The sequence below is a fragment of the Lissotriton helveticus genome, chromosome 12 (assembly GCF_964261635.1).
Source record: "Lissotriton helveticus chromosome 12, aLisHel1.1, whole genome shotgun sequence".
In the NCBI taxonomy this organism is placed as follows: domain Eukaryota; kingdom Metazoa; phylum Chordata; class Amphibia; order Caudata; family Salamandridae; genus Lissotriton; species Lissotriton helveticus.
This window is the reverse complement of record NC_136073.1, coordinates 83,875,596-83,898,065: the sequence shown is the minus strand read 5'-3', so window position 1 is coordinate 83,898,065 and position 22,470 is coordinate 83,875,596.

The window sequence follows — 22,470 nt, the reverse complement described above, 5'->3', positions numbered from 1 at the left end:
CTGAGCCTTCCCCCCATCTCCTCCTGGTGGCGCCGCCGCATCCGCCCCTAGAGTGGAGTCCTCCGCAGTGCTGGCCCCGGCACTGGTGGTCATCAGTGCCGCATCAGATGTTGTGACGTTTAGAAAAAACATGTCATATTTTCAGATGCCATACACAACCCCCTATTTTGTCTCGTAATCGAAGGAAATGTTACATAACACATTTTTTATTACTGGGATTGAAAAATAGTAATTGTTTAGGGGAGGGTGTTAACTTTTTATATGCTTATTCCATTAAATGCTACACTTCTTAGGACAACTGATGAATGCTTGCTTAACGTGCACCATTTTTCTAATTACAGAAAGAAGATTACATTGCCCTTCTGCCAACAGGACGATTCACCAACTACTAGTAAGTCATCACCAGCAGTACTTTAAGCACTTTAAAGAAGGTGGTGGCTCCCGCACAGTTTTTCTAATAATTTCATGTGTCTGTTAACTATTACGTTAAAGTAATTTGATTCATAAGAATGTTGTTTAAACTCTAACGTCATCTATCAGCAGTGCTCGCTCGGAATACTACGCTATTAAAAATAAAAGACTTTTTTTTAAATTTCTTAATTGAAAATAAAACTTTAAAACTAACAAATACTGTGTGGTTTTTGTTCACGAGTGAGTGAGCGGAACTACTGCACTTGGCAGTCATGTTTCTGTGACTCAGATAGGCCGAGACTCGGCGGTAATCTTCTTCTGTTCTTCTGGGTCATAAAATCATTGCTCAGACACACTAGATAGTCGAACTGCACCTATCATCAATAATGTCCTATTTCTCTTGTCCATACTTCTTTATGTGCAGAATAGTCCCTGAAACACTAGCAGTATGGTATGTGCTCCTAGCAAATCAAAAAGGCAACTGCTACCTTTCTCTTGGTCTAAACATTGACATTTTGTTGTTGGAAATTGTCAAAGCACTTATATTAAGAAGACTGGAATAGACAGCAAAGGCAACCCAGATGACTGCACTCGGTGCCTAGAGCTATTGCTGGATCAGAGTTTTGTTTAACACCGTTTGCCGACTGGGCAAGCTTAGCTACCTACACAGACCGACTCATAATCGTAAATAATAGTAGCACAGAGAGTGATGGTAGAGGCAGGATAAGAATGTAGAAAGTAGTCTAGATTAGAAGAAGATCAAAGAATATTTTGTAAAAAATAGAATTAGGAAACAGTTTGTAATGAATAGGAGCTGTAAAAGTTAGGGAAGTATAAGTATTAATATAACAATAGAACAACTTACTGAGACCAGCAGAAGAGCCTGCAAGGGACTGCTGTGACTGTCCACCTTCTTCCACCGGAGTTTCAATGGTGCTGCTAGTCGCCTTGCCCGTGGGAGGTGCTGATGATCATGAAATAAAGAAACACAACATGTATGATTGTTTTTTTGAAAATATTTGATTTCTTTGACCACAATCTAAAATTATCTCGGGGAAACAAATTAGCAACAATTGCACTACATGTATTAACCTATCTGATCTGGTCAACTAGGAGGATACTACTAGTACAGTATTGCTGGATTTGCAGACCGTCTACTTGGAAAGTTATGTAAATCACCAACTAAACTGACAACAAAAAGGTTTTACTACAACTGCCAGCACTCAGCAGCACGCGACGTGACCGACACAGTACGTCATCATGATTGAAGAGCACTAAAAAATGTCCTACTACTTCTAATAACAAGTCATAACCTATCAATCCATCACTATCTCTTCTTCTTAGTGGCAGCAGGAGTACAAAGGAAGGACTAGACTTGAGTCTCTAGTCCCTCTAGCATTACGCATTTCTGTAAAGTACTACACTCATACATATTCTCAGGCCAAATGAGCACAAAGTTGCAAACAAGTAAGCATAGTAGCAAAACCACTGAGAAGGCGAGCACCTGCAATCACAGAAGCTATTTAAACACTATTTTACCTGCAATGTAATCGAATAGTCAGCATTCTTGCTCTTCGGGAAAAACATATATTATTTTATAAAAAATAGAATTAGGAAACAGTTTGTAATGAATAGGAGCTGTAAAAGTTAGGGAAGTATAAGTATTAACATAACAATAGAACAACTTACTGAGGCCAGCAGAAGAGCCTGCAAGGGACTGCTGTGACTGTCCACCTTCTTCCACCGGAGTCTCAATGGTGCTGCTAGTCGCCTGGCCCCTGGGAGGTGCTGATGATCATGAAATAAAGAAACACAACATGGATGATTGTTTTTTTGAAAATATTTGATTTCTTTGACCACAATCTAAAATTATCTCGGGGAAACAAATTAGCAACAATTGCACTACATGTATTAACCTATCTGATCTGGTCAACTAGGAGGATACTACTAGTACAGTATTGCTGTATTTGCAGACCGTCTACTTGGAAAGTTATGTAAATCACCAACTAAACCAACAACAAAAAGGTTCTATTACGACTGCCAGCACTCAGCAGCACGCGACGTGACAGACACAGTCCGTCATCATGATTACAGAGCACTAAAAAATGTCCTACTACTACTAATAACAAGTCATAATATACTCAACCTTTCAATCCATCACTATCTCTTCTTAGTGGCAGCAGGAGTACAAAGGAAGGACTAGACGTGAGTCTCTAGTCTCTCTAGCATTACACATTTCTGTAAAGAACTACACTCATACATGTTCTCAGGCCAAATGAGCACAAAGTTGCAAACAAGTAAGCATAGTAGCAACGCCACTGAGGAGGCGAGCACCTGCAATCACAGAAGCTATTTAAACACTTTTGTACCTGCAATGTAATCGAATAGTCAGCATTCTTGCTCTTCGGGAAAAACATATATTAGCAATATAACACAAAGCAGAAGAATACAAAGTAGTTATTAAATAGCTACTCACCAAGGCCAGGGATCTCCACACCTAGCAGGTGGAGCAGGTCCTGCTCCCGGTCGAGGACATCGGCCAACAGGTGCGTCGCTTGGTCGTAGGTGCGCCGGACCCCCGACTCCCTCCGCATGGCCCGGCACACCTCATCCCGACGCTCCCGGAGGCCATACTCTTGACCAGGCCTGCCCCCTGCTGCCACGGTCTTAGGGAGGTGGCGCAGAACAAAGAAAATCAGGGCGGCCACCTCCACCGCGGTAAAAACCTACCTGGCCACTACATCAACTCCCCTCAATCGCCCGCAAGGGAGCCGGCTACGGGGTGCGGGACCCTTCCCCTTTGATTTGCATAAAAAACCACGAACGCGCAAAAAAAATCCGCAAATTTGCACAAATTCGCGAATTTTGCAGATCGCGAATTTGTTTTCACGCGATTTCACGGACCGCGAATTCGCAAATTTTGCCCATACTTAGAAATTACGCCAATCTGCCTGCCCCGAGCCTCTGCCGTTGCAGAGGCTCGGGGGCTGCAGGGCTCGGGGCTGCAGGGCTCGGGGGCTGCAGGGCTCCGGGGCTCCAGGGCTCGGGGACTGCAGGGCTCCGGGGCTGCAGGGCTTCAGGGCTGCATGGCTGCAGGACTCCGGGGCTCCAGGGCTCCAGGGCTCGGGGGGCTGCAGGGCTCCGGGGCTGCAGGGCTCCGGGGTTCCGGGGCTGCTGGGCTTTGGGGCTCCAGGGCTCGGGGACTGCAGGGCTCCGGGGCTGCAGGGCTGCAAGGCTGCAGGGCTCTGGGGCTGCAGGGTTCCAGGGCTCCAGGGCTCGGGGACTGCAGGGCTCCAGGGCTGCAGGGCTCCAGGGCTGCAGGGCTCCGGGGCTGCAGGGCTCCAGGGCTGCGGGGCTCCGGGGCTGCAGGGCCCAGGACCCATGCAGGACCCATGCAGCCCGTCCCGGGTACTTTGCCATGCCGCGGGCCGGAGGAAGGAGCCCCAGATGCCTGGGAGGTGTTGCCCGGGCATCGCTCATCTGGTCCCTGGCAGGGAACCACCAGCCCTGGGAGGGTGTCCGGGCATACCCTTGCCCCTAGTAATCCGGAGGAAAATTACCCCGCTTTATTGTAATCCGTTCACTCAAGGTGACATAGGGGACCCAGGGCGCAAACGTGTCCAACCTCCTGGAGCCCTGGCTGGGATCCGAGAGGCGAATGGCACCTCATCGGTAAGCATGGGCGGATCTAGCGGATCTCGCGTACGCGAAATTGCGGATTTACGGATTCGCAATCCGCGAAGATACGCGAACTCTCGCGGATTTGCGGATTTTCCAGTTTTTTGTGTTGGCGAGCGTTCGCGCCGATTTTGGGACAATTTCGCAATTGCGAACTTACTTTTCGGCACGCAACGGGCGCGACTATGTTGTTTCTACGTCTGGTTTATCATCACAGGTTCACAGCACCCTCTGTTTCACCACTGCCACCCTCTGGGACACCCATGCCACCCTCTGGTACATCCTCACTGCCACCCATTAGGTTTGTTTATCACTGTAGTTTATGGGGGGTGAAAAAAGCAAGCACACCTCCCCTACTTCAACTGCCATGAATTAATTGGGGGTTGATTAATGTGTCAGTTATTTAGAAAGTTCCAGTCTGGCTGGCACCTGCTTCCTTCCTTATCTGTAATTTGCTTTCTGTTGCAGTGAAATTTTTTTTCACAGGACCTTTATGGTCTACTTGTAGCTATTCTATGAGCCTGCTGTTTGGGTCATAGCAGGGTCATAGAATAGTTGCAAACTCTGGAGGGGCCCCTCAGGAAGCACTACAGTGAATGTTACAAATGTTAAGTTTGAACTTTTGCACCTGCTCATTGCTTTCAGTTTAGCAAAAATCGTTTTTTCTGCAATTTCGCGCGTTTTTTGGGGCGCGTATCCGTGGAGATCGATTTCGGGAGCCGTGAATGCTTGCGAATACACTTTTTTTTTTTGCGACGTGTATGTTCGCGTGCTTTTGCGCGTGTTCGCCAGGCGCTTGTAGCTATACGTTTGCCAAGTTACCCTAGCGGTCGTACACGGGCGCGGCCATCTTTTTTGCGTGACGTAATTCCGTTTCCGGCCGCTATGTGTAATCTCGCAAACTGTGCTGCTCGCTAGTACAATTTCGCGCGTGCTCGGAGGAAAATCTCGCGCGAACTTACCCACGCGGTCGTGAACGGGCGCGGCCATCTTGTTTCTCATTCATTGCTATGGTTCTGGGCATGCTTTCTGTATCCTCTCTGAATCTCTGCCATCCTTTGCTTGTTTGAAGTTTATTTAATCTATTTTACTTATTATCTATCCCTCTATTTTTCTAGCTGTATATTTTTGTGTTTTCTGCTACTTTTAGTTACTTTTAAACTACTTTTTTAAACTCTTTTCTTTTCTTCTTCACTATTCTATTTCTTCTTTATCATTTAAGTTTATTTCTGCCCAGACCATGGTAAAGGGAGCCGGGAAGCACCCTGAGTAAGCATGGGCGGATTTTGCGGATTGGCAATCCGCGAACTTGCGTATTTACGGATTCGCAATCCGCGAAGATCCGCGAACTCTAGCGGATTTGCGGATTTTTCCGTTTTTTGTGTTGGCGCGTGTTCGCGCCGATTTTGGGACAAGTTCGCAATTGCGAACTTACTTTTCGGCTTGCAACGGCCGCGACTATGTTGTTTCTACGTCTGGTTTATCATCACAGGTTCACAGCACCCTCTGTTTCACCACTGCCACCCTCTGGGACACCCATGCCACCCTCTAGTACATCCTCACTGGCACCTATTAGGTTTATTTATCACTGTAGATTATGGTGGTTGAAAAAAGCAAGCACACCTGCCCTTCTTCAACTGCCATCAATTAATTTGTGTTTCATTAATGTGTCAGTAATTTTGAAAGTTCCAGTCTGGCTGGCACCTGCTTCCTTCCTTATCTGTAATTTGCTTTTTGTTGCAGTGAAATTTTTTTTTCACAGGACCTTTATGGTGCTATTCTATGAGCCTGCTGTTTGGGTCATAGCAGGGTCATAGAATAGTTGCAAACTCTGGAGGGGCCCATCAGGAAGCACTACCTTGAATGTTACTAATGTTAAGTTTGAACTTTTGCACCTGCTCATTGCTTTCAGTTTAGCTAAAATCGTTTTTTCTGCAATTTCGCGCGTTTTTTGGGGCGCGAATCCGTGCGAGATCGATTTCGGAAGCCGCGAATACGTGCGAATACAAAATTGTTTTTGTTGCGACGTGTATGTTCGCGTGATCTTGCGCGTGTTCGCGAGGCGCTTCTAGCTATACGTTTGCCAAGTTACCCTATCGGTCGTACACGGGCGCGGCCATCTTGTTGGCGTGACGTAATTCCGTTTCCGCCCGCTATGTGTAATCTCGCAAAGTGTGCTGCTCGCTAGTACAATTTCGCGCGTACTCGCAAGGAAAATCTCGCGCGAACTTACCCACGCGGTCGTGAACGGGCGCGGCCATCTTGTTTCTCATTCATTGCTATGGTTCTGGGCATGCTTTCTCTATCCTCTCTCAATCTCTGCCATCCTTTGCTTGTTTGAAGTTTTTTTGATCTAATTTTACTTATTATCTAACCCTCTATTTTTCTAGCTCTATATTTTTGTGTTTTCTGCAGCTTTTAGTTACTTTTAAACTACTTTTTTAAACTCTTTTCTTTTCTTCTTCACTATTCTATTTCTTCTTTATCATTTAAGTTTATTTCTGCCCAGACCATGGTAAAGGGAGCCGGGAAGCACCCTGAGAAGGGGAAGGGTCCCGCACCCCGTGCCCGGCTCCCGTGCGGGCGTTTAAGGGGGGAGCAAGTGGTCCCGAGGGAGATCTTCAGCGCGGAGGAAGTGGCGGCACTGATCTTCCACGTCCAGCGCCGCCTCCCCAAGACGATCCTGGGAGGCGGCAAGATCGCGACCGGCTATGGCATCCGGGAGCGTCGCAAGCGGTGGGAGAAGGTGTGCCGGGCCATGTACAAGATCTCTGGGGTCCGGCGCACATATAACCAGGCCACCCACCGCTGGACCGATGTCATGGACCGGGAGCGGGACTTGCTGGACGCGCTCGGCGTAGAGGTCCCCGGGCTTGGTGAGTAGTAGTAGTAGTACATTTACTACTCTGTTTTATCCTGCTCTGTTATTTGCAAATCTTTGTTCTTTACCAAGAGCAATAATGCTGCCGATTACATTGAGGTAAATTATATTTCAAAATCTTCTATGCATTTCAGGTGCACTGCTCTCCTTCTCAGTAGCCTTGCTTGCTACTATGCTTCTTTGTTTTGTATGTTGTGTTCAGAAGCATTTCTTTGGCCTGAGAAATTATGTATGAGTGTACTGTAAAGAAAAGAACTGCGTAATGCTAGACAGTAAGGGTCATATTTTCAATTACCGGCGCATCCCTGCAAAGTAGCAGGGATGCGGCAGTAATTGTGTGCCATGCCACCACCACCCATTGGCCCAAAACGTCACAGAAGCCTTACGCATCTGTGCCGTAAAGGCAGCGCATTGCTGGAGTTGCGTGCCAACGATGGCGCAGCTCCAGCAATGCTCTGGGGTACCCTATCTCCCCAATGCTGCATCAAGCCGTACGTCGGCTTCAAGCGCGCAGGGTTTGAGTCATGCATTATTGTCCTAAAAGTGACTGATTGACATCTTGTAGATTTCCCTCAGCCACTTTTAGGATTCGTTCCTGCGCAGGTATGCCCTCCCTTGCGCCGGAACGCCCCCTGATGGCGCAGGGCTTTACAACGTGATGCATCGCCCATATGCCCATATGTGTTTTTTTTTTTAATATATACGCCGCACCAACACCATGGCGAGTCTTTTGTTCTGCCGCTGCGTCAGAAAAGGCACGCAACAATGGAGGAAAATCAGCCGCAACTTCCGCAAGGGACTTATAAATCAGCCCCAACAGACTGAAGTCCAGTCCTTCCTTTAGACAGTCACATGGCTATCAGAAGAAATAGTGGCGGTGGTGGCGGGTGGATTGATAGTTTGAGTATTCACTGATCTGCAAGCAGGATGGACTTTGTCTGTCACGTGTTGCGCACTGCTACCTGCAGTGCCAGGCCTAGGCAAACCTCTTTAGTAGTCTGTTTATTGAGTTACATAGGAACTTTCTAAGTCAACGTTCCGCAAATCAGGCAATACGAATAACGTAGTATACCACATGAGATAGATCCCGTGGAATAGTTGTCTATCTATTTGCTATTTTTCAAAATATGTTGTTATTGTTCTTTTGAAATGTTTGATTTGGTTGAAAAATCTCATCCATGTTTTCTGGTTTTTCTTTCTTTCATGTTGTACATCAGCTCCCCCCAAGGGTAAGAGGACACAGGAGGAGGGTGCTGAGGATGCAGGCCAGGATCGGGCAGGCGAGGGCTCCTTTGCTGGCCCCAGTAAGTTTACATTTTAATAAACAGTACCTATTTTTTCCTAGCGTTCCTCATTCGATTTTTTCTAAATCGTCTTTGATCTTCTTGTAGACTGGATATAAATTCTTATCCTGCCTCGAATATGACTCCCTGTGGTATTACTAGACTATTCTTATTAGTCTGTCTGTGTAGCTAACTAAGATTGGACATTTGGCAATTCCATTGGACTCCCATTATATTCAGCAATACCTCTATGCACTGTCTCCTTACTGACTAGATAGTGTGGCAGAGTCATTCAGCTCCCGAAGTCACCGATTATAGATCCCCAATGATCTCTAGATTATCGTACGCAGGACAAGAGAGTAGTACGGAGTCACAGCACAGTCAAGAAGTGTCAGAGGCACTCATGCTTGCAAAAATTCCAAAACCTTTAGCTCATCCACTCTAGTCTAGAGGAACAAAAACCACAGAGTCTATTTAAGTGTAAAAGCTTTATTAAAAGTAAACACATTTATTAAAATCTACTTTGTCATAAAACTATTTAAGTGTAAACGGAAAAGTGGTTAGTGCTGACGATTAATTGGACACATTTCTTGTGGTCGAGCCGAACTCTCACCTAGTTTGAACTTGATCCTGGTCGTGTTCTTAGGACTCAGGAGTCAAGCTTCTGTCTGTTAGGAGAAAAAGTGGTGCGTGTTAAAAATCAAAAGCAAGCATTCATCAGTTGTGCATAAAAGTGCAGCAAGACAACAGCCTTCCCTGGAAAATGGGACATTTTTACTATGGAGTAGACAGTCACAAATTATTACATTGTATTCTGTTTTTTTAACATTTCTCCTAGACCAAATATTATATAGTAGTGAGTGGTGTATTAACATTCTTAAATGTACTTTGTAGGTGTAACATCTGGTGACGGGGCCAGCGCGGAGGTGGCTGTGTTGGACTTGGACTCGGAGGCCTCTGGGGAGGAGGCGGCGGTAGAAGAGCTGGTGGCCGTTCCTGTGGGGGATCAAACGGTGGTGGCGGAAACAGGTAAGCTATATATTCCTTACTTATTGAGATTGAAGACTGCATAGTGTGCTTTCTGCACGGGTGTATTACAATTACAAATCAACCAGGTAGTAGCCTCCTCGAAATGTACTTCGACTTAGCTGTGAAGTTTTTGGTGAGAAGAATCCCAATAAGTTCTTAGACGAACGTGATGGATGGGATGAACGAAAAGCGAAAGAAGGGTGTAAGTAAGTGGGACGCGAACTTGTATGATGGCTGGCAAAGAAGAACGATATGTGTTTGCTTGGCCCCCGAGGTGGCTGGGAAGGAAAGAATATGGTATGGTGCATGGCTGGGTCAATGATGAAGCAAGGATGGGTGGAAGGACAGCAGCCTGGGTGGGTGAAACAGAAACTGTATGTGTGCGTATACTTTGACTGAATGGATGCCTGGAGCATGGTATTCTCTGACTCTTACATAGCACATGTGTATCTAGAGAGAGTAGATGGTCGCCAGGTGAAGTAAGTGTTACCTTGAAGAGCATGTACCACCGCACCCGCACGTCCGTCCCAGTGCAGGGAAGGCAAGGAAAAGAAATTGTAAATGTGTCCAATACTACCATGAATAGTAGCAGTACTTTGTATTGCGTTTGCATTCACAGCATATATCTGGTTATTACGGTGGACACTCCGTACCTCTCTTAATAACTTTAGTTTACTTGTAGTACGTCATTCATGTGTGGGTGTATCACTGTTCACTCAATATTAAGCAAAGCACCTAAAGTCATCTCATCTGTCATTAAATACGTCCCATGTGAAGTGATAGATAATCAAATTAGTTAGCTTCTTCAGTTTCCTTTTCTAGTACTCATTTGCACTGTAGGGTGAAAGGTAAATTAATTAAGCAGTAGCCCTTGTAACAGAGTATTCTCAGTGCCACCCGTAATAGAAAAGTAATAGCTTCACCACCTGCATGTACTGGACCGGTACAGTAACGCAAGTCTGTCTCAATCATCATGGTGTGCAACTTTTTTTCTCGGGTGCAACTTCACTGTGCTGTGTCCATGTCATTCTGCCGGCTTGCATAAGATAACGTACCCATTTCCCTAAACAAGAGAGAAGAAGAAGAATAAGACTGGTGTACTGTCATAGTCGACTGTAATGGAAGTCCATAGTGGTCGTAGAATTAGTTCATTAAACTACCACTACTGTTAGAGCAAGGATGCAGAAGTGGGAGGTTACATAGATACTGTCCTCAATAGTTATGTACTGTGCTTTCAATTTGCTACTTGTACTCTGTGACCCAACTTTCGGCTCAATCACTTTGTGTTATTAATAAGGAGCATTGGTTACAGACTATGTCTTTCTTTCTTCATATAGTTGCTCCTTCCAAATCAACAACAAGGAGGGAGCAGGCTAGATTGGCCCGGCAACGGAGGCTGGAGGCCACAGTCGCCGAGTATCGGCGGCTGGTGGCCCTGGAGGAGGAGGAGGACACGCAGTCGAGCGGGGCAACATCCTCGACTGTGACCACTGCATCCTCCTCCGTGACTAAGCCAGCGGGACCGAGCCGGGCTAAGAAAGCCGACCGCCACCGCCAAGCAACCGAAATACCAGCTGCCCCCCACAGGAGCTGCAAGGAACGCCAACGCCGCCTACGAGTCCGCATGTCCAACCTGGAGCAGGAGGTCCTGAGGTATAAGAACTTGGTTAAGGGCCTCCGCTCCGAGCTTGCCACCCTCCGCAAGGAGTATGATGCCCATGCCGCATCATGCACCAGCACCAGCACCCTCCAGTAGTGGAGTGTCCCTTGCCCTTTTTTTATAGACTTTTGGGGGGTGGGATTTGGGAGTTGGGATCGTTTTGGGACGTTTCAGAGACAATCGTTGGGGTTAGGGTGGGTGAGGGAGATTATTTTGTTAGGGCTAAATAAATATATTTTTCAACTTTATCTGACCATACCTGTTTTTTACTGCTTTTCAGTCTGGTGGGTGGGGGGCGGGGGTGTAACAGTAACTTTGTTTTCCTGAACAGTCGTAGGACTTTAGTAGTACAACCGTCAATCTCTTGTCTACTCCGAAATAATACTCCATTATACTACCTCCCACCAAACGCTTATCTTACCTGTAATTTGTGTTAGAAATTAGGGCTAGGCCCAGGGCTGGCTCCAGGTGAAATGGGGATTAACGTTGTCAATCCTGGGCGGGTGACATTTCCTCATTGCGGTGGTACTAGTGGTGTGACACAGTGGCAGTTGCATGCCTATGGAAAAAAAGAAAACGAAACCTTGTTTGTCCTCCTTACTGTAGCATTACAACGGTTACGGTATGATCGAGAAAATAGCAGGTGACAGTACACTAGAACAGTGCCATAATGTAGCCTAACAAATGGTAAAGTATTTGCTTGCAAGTATAACTAGTACTTGCGTTGAATTTATTTGACATTGGCTACTACTACTAGAAGATATAGTACTGAAGCTGAGTAAGTCTAGAAGATATCCTCGTATTCCTTCACCAGCCTGTTGCTGCTATCACCTTATCCTCCCCAGCAAGTGTGTGGAATTATTGATGTCATTTTAGTCAGACATCAAGCAAAACAACACAGCCCGGGGGAAGAGGGTTAGGGTTTGTAAAATGGATGGGAATGGGGGTTTCTTTTTGGGTAGGTTTTGTTGAGAGAAGAAAAAAAAAGCAGAGCATGGACAAACAATAATTGAAGATACAGAGTTTACAGACAATCTTTGGTTACAAACTAAAGGTAAGCACATGCAGTCACACTCATAGAATAAAAGACAACAATGGATACTGTATCTGTATTGCGTATGTTGTTGGAGTTGTCCTGTTGAAATTGGTAAGTAAGTTGCATGCAGCAAACAATTCCTCTTATTGGCGGCACTCCTCCATTCCAGCTGACGCTTCGTCCATCAATGTGGTGGTGACCACTGACAGAAGAGACACCCTGTCCACTGCCTGCCTGGCGGATGTTGACTGAAACCCGGCCTGTAATTATTGAACGGAAAACAGGAAGTGCTATTACAATACCACTGATAAATAAATAAAAGGTATGTACGCTGTGTGGTTCAAAAAGTGACACTTTGATTTCCCTAATAGACAGTACAATATTTTTGAAATTGCGTGCTCTGTCTGAGTCACCTTTTTAAGGATCAATAAGTATGGCCAAAATATTATAGCAGATCTTTCCCCTCAAGGTGGGTGTACTACTGTGTTTTAGAACAAAATTTGACCTTCCCAGCAATGCTCCCACCAAGACCCTTACTAAAGCCAGTCGCAAAAATGTAGAAGAACCCAATCATATCTCCAAAAACGATGCCTAGCAGAAAAATGGTTACAAAACGTACTTTGAAAGTAACAGTAGGCCCAAATACAGACCGTGGATTGTATTCAAACCACTTGCCTGCAAGCAAAAGTATCCATAGCCAGCATCGCTCCAACAGTGCTCTACAACAACAGAACCGCGTTGCAATAGAACCCCCCTAAACACATGCAATCCTGCTGCTAGGGCTAACCCTAACGAACCCTAACTTACAAAAAGTGCCAAAACTGGTGTTTCCTTATGGATTTTGTCCAACAAACTTCTAGCCGGTATTAGACCTTCCCAGGAATGCCCCAGGCAAGACCCGCCAACCCACCTGCAAAAAAACACCCGACACAACACCACCAAACAGCGAAAAAGCTAAATCTCATACTTACAATGTATCTCGGCCTTCGGTCCAAACGCGGCGCTGTGCAGCTAGGTCGTCATCATCATCAATCATCATAACTCCTGTTTTCCACCACGGATTTCCTGAAAAGCAAATGCAATCAAGATTAGACTGTCGCAGCAGTGCTTCGACAGAGACCCCGGCCGCAACCCACCCACGAACAGCAGGAAGCCCCCCAAAACGCTACATTGAGCAAGATGTCTGAAGAAATGGCAAAAAAAAGGCTGTTCCTTATGGATTTTGTCCAAAACACTTGTATCCGGTATTACCTTCCCAGGAATGCCCCAGGCAAGACCCGCCAACCCACCCGCAAAAAAACACCCGACACAACACCCCCAAACAGCGAAAAAGCTAAATCTCATACTTACAATGTCTCTCGGCCTTCGGTCCAAACGCGGCGCTGTGCAGCTAGGTCGTCATCATCATCAATCATCATAACTCCTGTTTTCCACCACGGATTTCCTGAAAAGCAAATGCAATCAAGATTAGACTGTCGCAGCAGTGCTTCGACAGAGACCCCGGCCGCAACCCACCCACGAACAGCAGGAAGCCCCCCAAAACGCTACATTGAGCAAGATGTCTGAAGAAATGGCAAAAAAAAGGCTGTTCCTTATGGATTTTGTCCAAAACACTTGTATCCGGTATTAGACCTTCCCAGGAATGCCCCAGGCAAGACCCGCCAACCCACCCGCAAAAAAACACCCGACACAACACCCCCAAACAGCGAAAAAGCTAAATCTCATACTTACAATGTCTCTCGGCCTTCGGTCCAAACGCGGCGCTGTGCAGCTAGGTCGTCATCATCATCAATCATCATAACTCCTGTTTTCCACCACGGATTTCCTGAAAAGCAAATGCAATCAAGATTAGACTGTCGCAGCAGTGCTTCGACAGAGACCCCGGCCGCAACCCACCCACGAACAGCAGGAAGCCCCCCAAAACGCTACATTGAGCAAGATGTCTGAAGAAATGGCAAAAAAAAGGCTGTTCCTTATGGATTTTGTCCAAAACACTTCTATCCGGTATTAGACCTTCCCAGGAATGCCCCAGGCAAGACCCGCCGGCGCCAACCCACCCGCAAAAAAACACCCGACAACACCCCCAAACAGCGAAAAAGCTAAATCTCATACTTACAATATCTCTCGGCCTTCGTTCCAAATGCGGCGCTGTTCAGCTAGGTCATCATCATCAATCATCATAACTCCTGTTTTCCACCACGGATTTCCTGAAAAGCAAATGCAATCAAGATTAGACTGTCGCAGCAGTGCTTCGACAGACACCAAAAATTACACACAAACCCCCGGAACCCCGCCAAAGAGCACCTCAAAGGCAAGCAAGTCAGCAAAAACGGCAAGAAATTTCCACCTCATATTTGGTCCAAAACACTTTTGTCCATTATTAGAGCTTCACAGCAATGGGCCCAAAACCGTCAACTCACCCGCAAAGAAGTACAACACCCCCACAAGTGCTGAGTCTTTCTTCATTGTGCGTAATCCAGCACTCTGCTTGGAGGGAAATCGCAGTCTGGAGGAGGAGGATAGAGGAGCATGTTCTTCAGAACTTGTGAACCTGAGGAATGTAGACTGCGGCACCTTCAAATCAATAAGCAAACAAGTGAAGACAGTTCTGATGATGGTCTTGTTTTTGGGATTAGGTGATTAAAGTTTGAATTAAATTAACTGTGCAAAACAAAGAAAGAGAGACACAAAGCACACAGGAATAAAAGTGAATAAGGACGAAAAAGAAAGTTCTTGATTGATTGTCTCATTTTCAGGGCTCGGTGTCAGGGAATAAGAACAAGATTTCGTCATCATACTCTGCGAATTCAGGCTGGATGAGGTCAGTGGCACCGAACAGAGAAAAAATCCCCTCATCTACGTTGCTGTCCTCCTCGTCTTCATGCGGCGTGCTTTCTCGTACTTTGTAATCTGGTGGTATGAGGTGCTGATTCATCTTGATCATTGTCAGCCGCTCCACATTTTTGGGCGAGAGGCGGCTCCGTTTGGGAGTTACAATGCCACCAGCAGCACTGAAAACACGTTCAGAAGACACACTTGCGAGTGGGCGAGACAAATAGTTTATAGCCAGGTTGAAGAGCTGTGGCCACAATTGTTTTTTGCCATGCCAATACTGCAATGGCTCATCATTAAGGAAGACCTCTGTTGAGTCATTCAGATAGTCCTGCACCATCGACTCAAGGTCATCAACTGTTCCTCCACTTTGCTTACTTTTTGCTGTGCCTGTGACATTTTTTCGAGAACCATACCCCATCAAACTTAGCCAATCCTCCTCCCCAGCCACTGTTAGTGTTGTCATTGTGTGTGGTGCAGATGATCCAGTTGCCGGTGTCTTTAACGGCTGAGAGGTCACTTGTGCCCCAGCCACAGGTGCAGAAGTGGATTCTTGTGACTGCGGATGGCCTGCTGATGCTGATGCTGATGTACTGGCTTCTCCTTCAATAACCTGCCGTTCTTTTTCAAACCTCTTGGCTGACCAGGCTAACCAATGTTTGTACTTTTGAACATCTGCATCAGCGAAAGGAAAGAATGCGTTGTCTGCCAGCGCCTTTTTGTAGCCTGGATCCAGAATAGTAGCACAAATGTAATGCTGATCTGAGTTGATGTTTTGAAGACGTTCATCACCACGTAGGCGATGTAATAATTTCTCAGACAAAATGAAATGTTTTTTTTTTTTTTCATCTTTTTCAAACTCAGAAGAAACCGCCATCAGTTGGTGCTCCAGTATGCACAACAATGGGATAGCTTTTCCCAAATTACAGTCCTCCTGGCTGACTGCACGCGTGAAGAACTCAAAAGGACGAAGCATGTCTGTCAGGCTTTTAACTATGTCCCATTGCGCCTTACTCATCCGCAGGTCCTCCTTCTGAGATGTAGCCTCTGTCAAGAAATAGTGATCGAGTACCGTATACTGCTCATGCAGACGCTCAAGCATGTAGAAGGTTGAGTTCCAACGTGTTGCCACCTCCTGGATGAGTGCTTTCACTGGCATTCCACGTTGAAGTAGCAGTCTCCGCAGATGCTTCCGGGCCTTAAAAGAATGGCTGAAATGGTTGCACATTTTGCGGCAGGTGGCCATTACCTCGAACGCTGGACTCTCTTTATCACTCAAGAATTTTTGAACTACCAGGTTGATACAGTGCGCCAAACACGGCACTCTAACATGGTCACCAAGGAACATGGCCTTAACTACATTGGCGCCATTATCCGTGGAAACATAACCAATCTTGCGTTTTAGGGGGGATAGCATTGTCAAGACCTTTTTGTCAAACTCTTCCAAAAGGTTTTCTGCTGTGTGACTTTTCTCCAAGCCAAACATGGCTAGTGTTGCATGTTTCCGAGCAGCTTTGAAAACTTGGTCCGGGTCAACACCTGCGTTTAGCTTTGCTTTAACACCTGAAAAAGAGACCCAGTGTGCAGTGATGCACATGTAATCATCGCCTGGGCCACTGGTCCACATGTCTGTTGTCAGATGTATTGTGTGAACAGCACTCTTCTGCAAAGCTGCCCCAATCGCCTGCAGCACATCTTCATGTAGTGCTGGAACCGCAACTCTGGCAAAATAGAACCGGCTCGGAACCTTCCATTTAGGGCAGAGCGTTGCAACTAATTCAAGAAAACCTACCGCTTCTACAAAAGAAAAAGGTAGAAGGTCCACAGCTAGCATTTTAGCCAGCTTAGTGTTATACAGACGCGTCAGTGGGTGGTTGCGTTCATATGGCACGTCTGAAGTAAGCATTGTTCTAATGTTGCCCTGGACCAAGCATTTACGGGCTGATAATGACTTCGTTGACCCAATTTTGCTCGCTGGTGAACTTTTGTGCGTTGGTGTCTCACTCGCTCCAACACTCTTAGTGTGCCTCACATTGGGTGTGCTGCTGACAGGGGTACTGGGTGTAAGGGAAGTGTTTGACACGTCTTCTTCCTGCTCGTCAACATCAGATGAAACATCAACGTTTCCTTGATTTTGGCCTTTCTTGATCGCAGCTAGGTGCGCAAACCATTTGACAGCGTGCTTTCTCTCAAGATGACCACTCTGGCCGCCGGTACCATAGTTGGTACCTGACTTACCACGACTAACTGCAAGCTTACAAAGGGTACAAATGGCAAACTTTGGATTTTTGGGACAAACAGTAAAGAAGTCCCAAACTGGGGACTTGAAGTGTCTGTGGGACCTGGAGGAGGCGGCGATACTGGTGGTGGTGGTCATGAAGCTAATGCCAGATGAAGTGGAGGATCTGGATTGCCCAACTTTTGTACGTTTTCCACTTTCACCGCCACTAATTAAGGTCGAGGTTGACGGAGGTCTCTTCTTGCCAGAAAGAAATATGGAAGCGACCCGAGTTGGTGTACTACTTAACTCCAATGATTGTGGTGTTTCCACTGCCTCCTCATCGACAACATCATCATCATCATCATCACGCGCAGCAGCTCTTCGGGCTAGGGTCAAAATGTCTGTTTGCTGCATGCCCGCTGGGGCTGCAGTGACCTTTATGATGACTGGGTCGTCGTTGGCAGAGTCTTCATCAGCAGCAGTATCCGCCACTTCTTGTTGAGCCTCATCACACTCCATAAGTCTGAGACTTTGGACGAGCTTCCTTTTACGCTTAAGTACCTTTGTTGGATCATGGTGTGCCTCACTCTCAGACGGCTGTGGTGCTGGTTCCCAAGTTTGATCCGTATCATCAGAAGGAGGTGTGCTTGAAGAGGATGTAGACACCACCCTTGATCTCTTCCTTGCTAGGGTTGTGGAAGACAATGAAGGATCAGCAGGAGGAGTGGCTTCCTCAAATGATACCTCGCCTTGATTGTCGATTTCCTGATGTGCCCCTACTTCGGGAGGAACAACTATTGTGGGCACTTGTGACCCTACATGCACCTCTGCTTGCGCATCTCCTTGCGCTGCCTCTCCTTCCACATGTACTTGGGCTTGTACTTGCACATGTGATTGTTGTTGCGGCTGTGGTTGTTCAACACTCGTCAGATGAGCTACAACAACCTGTGTTGATTGAGGGACATTGCTGCTGCTTTCTTGCGATGAGCCAACATCACTGGTCGATGGTGATTGAACAACTATACTGGCTGCCTCTGCAGCACTCAAGGGCTTGGACTTAAGTTGGCGTGGTGGTGGTGGTGGCACTGAGCCCAATGGAGCGGGGGGGGTGCTGCCAGCTTGGTCCCCAGCAGATCCCGCTGCTGCTGCTGCAGGCATACTTTTTTTTTTACTCCCAAAAAAAGGGGCGGGCGGCACACCAGTCTCCTTGGTAACTTGCTTCTTCTGCTCCTTACTGGCACCTTTCTTGCTAGAGGAGCTACGGGTTACTTTTTTTGGGGCCATCCTCTTCAGAGCAGGTCAGCAGGCAGCAGTTGCACGAGTTGCAGAGGGTTCTGTGTCCAGACGTGACGTCGCGTGACGTTATGCTGCACACACCGCTGCAGGACTTCTTCCTGGCACTGGTGGTTCTCTTGAGTCTTCTTGTGCACCTAAAAGCAATGGAAGACAGAGGAACATCAGTTCAGTTATACACCCCAAAAATTCGACAAAACACAGAAAAATGAGCACAATCCCATGCCATCCTTGATGTTTACATTGAAGACACCCCACAGAAAGACTACGGACATGCAAGTATGCAACACTCACTACCCCTGGGCATAATGGATGAAAAGTAGGCAAAATAAGTGCAGGCCTCAGACACTGCCTCTCCTCAAAATGGCCCCTTACACCCCAGGCACATGTTGCCTGTACCAGCCAGCACTCAAGATGGCCACCACCACCACCCACATGGCCAGTCCACATCAACAGTACACCCCCAAAAAACAGAAAAACAGCCAGAAATCACCACAATCCAATGCCATCCATGATGTTTACATTAAAGAGAGTGAGACCACACCACAGGCACACTCAGTCCATGCACCACCCACCACCCCTGGGCAAAAGGCCACACCAGCAGCCCCCCAAAAACGACAAAAAACAATAAAATAAGCACAATCCCAGCCCATCCATGGCCTCAATTATGTTTAAATTCAAGAAGACACCCCACAGAAAGACTAGGCCCATGCAACACTCACCACCCCTGGGCAAAGGGCCCCACCAGCAGGCCCAAAAAAACGACAAAAAACAATAAAATCAGCACAATCCCAGCCCATCCATGGCCTCAATGGTGTTTAAATTCAAGAAGACACCCCTCAGAAACACTAGGCCCATGCAACACTCACTACCCCTGGGCATAATGGATGAAAAGTAGGCAAAATAAGTGCAGGCCTCAGACACTGCCTCTCCTCAAAATGGCCCCTTCTTACACCCCAAGCACATGTTGCCTGTAGCAGCCAGCACTCAAGATGGCCACCACCACCACCCACATGACCAGTCCACATCAACAGTACACCCCCAAAAAACAGAAAAACAGCCAGAAATCACCACAATCCAATGCCATCCATGATGTTTACATTAAAGAGAGTGAGACCACACCACAGGCACACTCAGTCCATGCACCACCCACCACCCCTGGGCAAAAGGCCACACCAGCAGCCCCCCAAAAACGACAAAAAACAATAAAATAAGCACAATCCCAGCCCATCCATGGCCTCTATTATGTTTAAATTCAAGAAGACACCCCACAGAAAGACTAGGCCCATGCAACACTCACCACCCCTGGGCAAAGGGCCCCACCAGCAGGCCCAAAAAAACGACAAAAAACAATAAAATCAGCACAATCCCAGCCCATCCATGGCCTCAATGGTGTTTAAATTCAAGAAGACACCCCTCAGAAACACTAGGCCCATGCAACACTCACTACCCCTGGGCATAATGGATGAAAAGTAGGCAAAATAAGTGCAGGCCTCAGACACTGCCTCTCCTCAAAATGGCCCCTTCTTACACCCCAAGCACATGTTGCCTGTAGCAGCCAGCACTCAAGATGGCCACCACCACCACCCACATGACCAGTCCACATCAACAGTACACCCCCAAAAAACAGAAAAACAGCCAGAAATCACCACAATCCAATGCCATCCATGATGTTTACATTAAAGAGAGTGAGACCACACCACAGGCACACTCAGTCCATGCACCACCCACCACCCCTGGGCAAAAGGCCACACCAGCAGCCCCCCAAAAACGACAAAAAACAATAAAATAAGCACAATCCCAGCCCATCCATGGCCTCTATTATGTTTAAATTCAAGAAGACACCCCACAGAAAGACTAGGCCCATGCAACACTCACCACCCCTGGGCAAAGGGCCCCACCAGCAGGCCCAAAAAAACGACAAAAAACAATAAAATCAGCACAATCCCAGCCCATCCATGGCCTCAATGGTGTTTAAATTCAAGAAGACACCCCTCAAAAACACACTAGGCCCATGCAACACTCACTACCCCTGGGCATAATGGATGAAAAGTAGGCAAAATAAGTGCAGGCCTCAGACACTGCCTCTCCTCAAAATGGCCCCTTACACCCCAAGCACATGTTGCCTGTAGCAGCCAGCACTCAAGATGGCCACCCACCACCACCACCCACATGGCCAGTCCACATCAACAGTACACCCCCAAAAAACAGAAAAACAGCCAGAAATCACCACAATCCAATGCCATCCATGATGTTTACATTAAAGAGAGTGAGACCACACCACAGGCACACTCAGTCCATGCACCACCCACCACCCCTGGGCAAAAGGCCACACCAGCAGCCCCCCAAAAACGACAAAAAACAATAAAATAAGCACAATCCCAGCCAATCCATGACATGAATTATGTTTAAATTCAAGAAGACACCCCACAGAAAGACTAGGCCCATGCAACACTCACCAACCCTGGGCAAAGGGCCCCACCAGCAGTCCCAAAAAAAGGACAAAAATCAGCACAATCCCAGCCCATCCATGGCCTAAATGGTGTTTAAATTCAACAAAACAGTTGTATCATGCACCCTTAACCAACCCTGGTCCTACTGGATACTGTGGCTACCCACAATATAATTTATTTAATGTTCTGAAAAAGTTCCAAAATTTTACTTGCAGCAACTGTAATGCCCCAAACAAACTTACTTGTGAAAGTTGATTTCTAATCCAAAAGTGATCCAAAGACAGTCAAAAAGGCCTCAAATCCAAATATCCAGCAGCACCCACAAAAAGTAATCCTTCCAGCTCCAGATCCAAATGAAAGTGACCAGGAGATGGACAAAGCACTGGGAGGAGCCTGCTGGACAGGAACAGGAAGTTGGAGACTGTGGGGCACTTCCTTCCTCCCCCCCCCCCCAAAATGGACTCCTTGCAAAAAAAAAAGCCCATGCAAATGTCAACCTGAGGAGTGATTCTGATAAAAATCATAATTTTCTGAAGGTTTATCCTGTTTGCTGGTGATTTTCTTGTGCGAAATTGCAAAATCTCTATTTCGCAAGTGCGAGATTGTTCCTTTCCGCCGCAACTACGTGTTCGCAATTGCGAACTCTCGCGAGGTGTGCTGTGCAAGGTGGCAAGCCGCGAGTACGTATTCGCGGGCGACAAACTCCCGCGGGAACACGCAGCAAGATCTAAAATGGCGCGTCACTCGCAAAGAAAAACAACTCGGCAAACGCTAAAATGACGGAAAGTGAACGCCGTGCACCACGCCGCGCGCCGCAACCAAGCAAAAAATCCGCCGCGAGCGGATTCACGGATTTTCGACAAATTCGCGAGCGTTCGCGGATTGCGGATTTGCCGAAAATCCGAAAAATCCGCGAGCGGAGCGGATTTTACGCCCATGCTTAACCCTGAGAAGGGGAAGGGTCCCGCACCCCGTGCCCGGCTCCCGTGCGGGCGTTTGAGGGGGGAGCAAGTGGTGCCGCGGGAGATCTTCAGCGCGGAGGAAGTGGCGGCACTCATCTTCCACGTCCAGCGCCGCCTCCCCAAGACGATCCTGGGAGGCGGCAAGATCGCAACTGGCTATGGCATCCGGGAGCGCCGGAAGCGGTGGGAGAAGGTGTGCCGGGCCATGTATAAGCTCTCTGGGGTCCGGCGCACATATAACCAGGCCACCCACCGCTGGACCGATGTCATGGACCGGGAACGGGACTTGCTGGACGCGCTCGGCGTAGAGGTCCCCGGGCTTGGTGAGTAGTAGTAGCTATTCATCACTACTCTGTTTTATCCGGCTCTGTTATTTGCAAATCTTTGTTCTTTACCAAGAGCAATAATGCTGCCGATTACATTGTAGGTAAATTATATTTGAAAATCTTCTATGCATTTCAGGTGCACTGCTCTCCTTCTCAGTAGCCTTGCTTGCTACTATGCTTTTTTGTTTTGTACATTGTGTTCATTTCATTGGCCTGAGAAATTATGTATGAGTGTAGTGTAAAGATAAGAACTGCGTAATGCTAGACACTAAGGGTCATATTTTCAATTACCGGCGCATCCCTGCAAAGTAGCAGGGATGCGGCAGTAATTGTGTGCCATGCCACCACCACCCATTGGCCCAAAACGTCACAGAAGCCTTACGCATCTGTGCCGTAAAGGCGGCG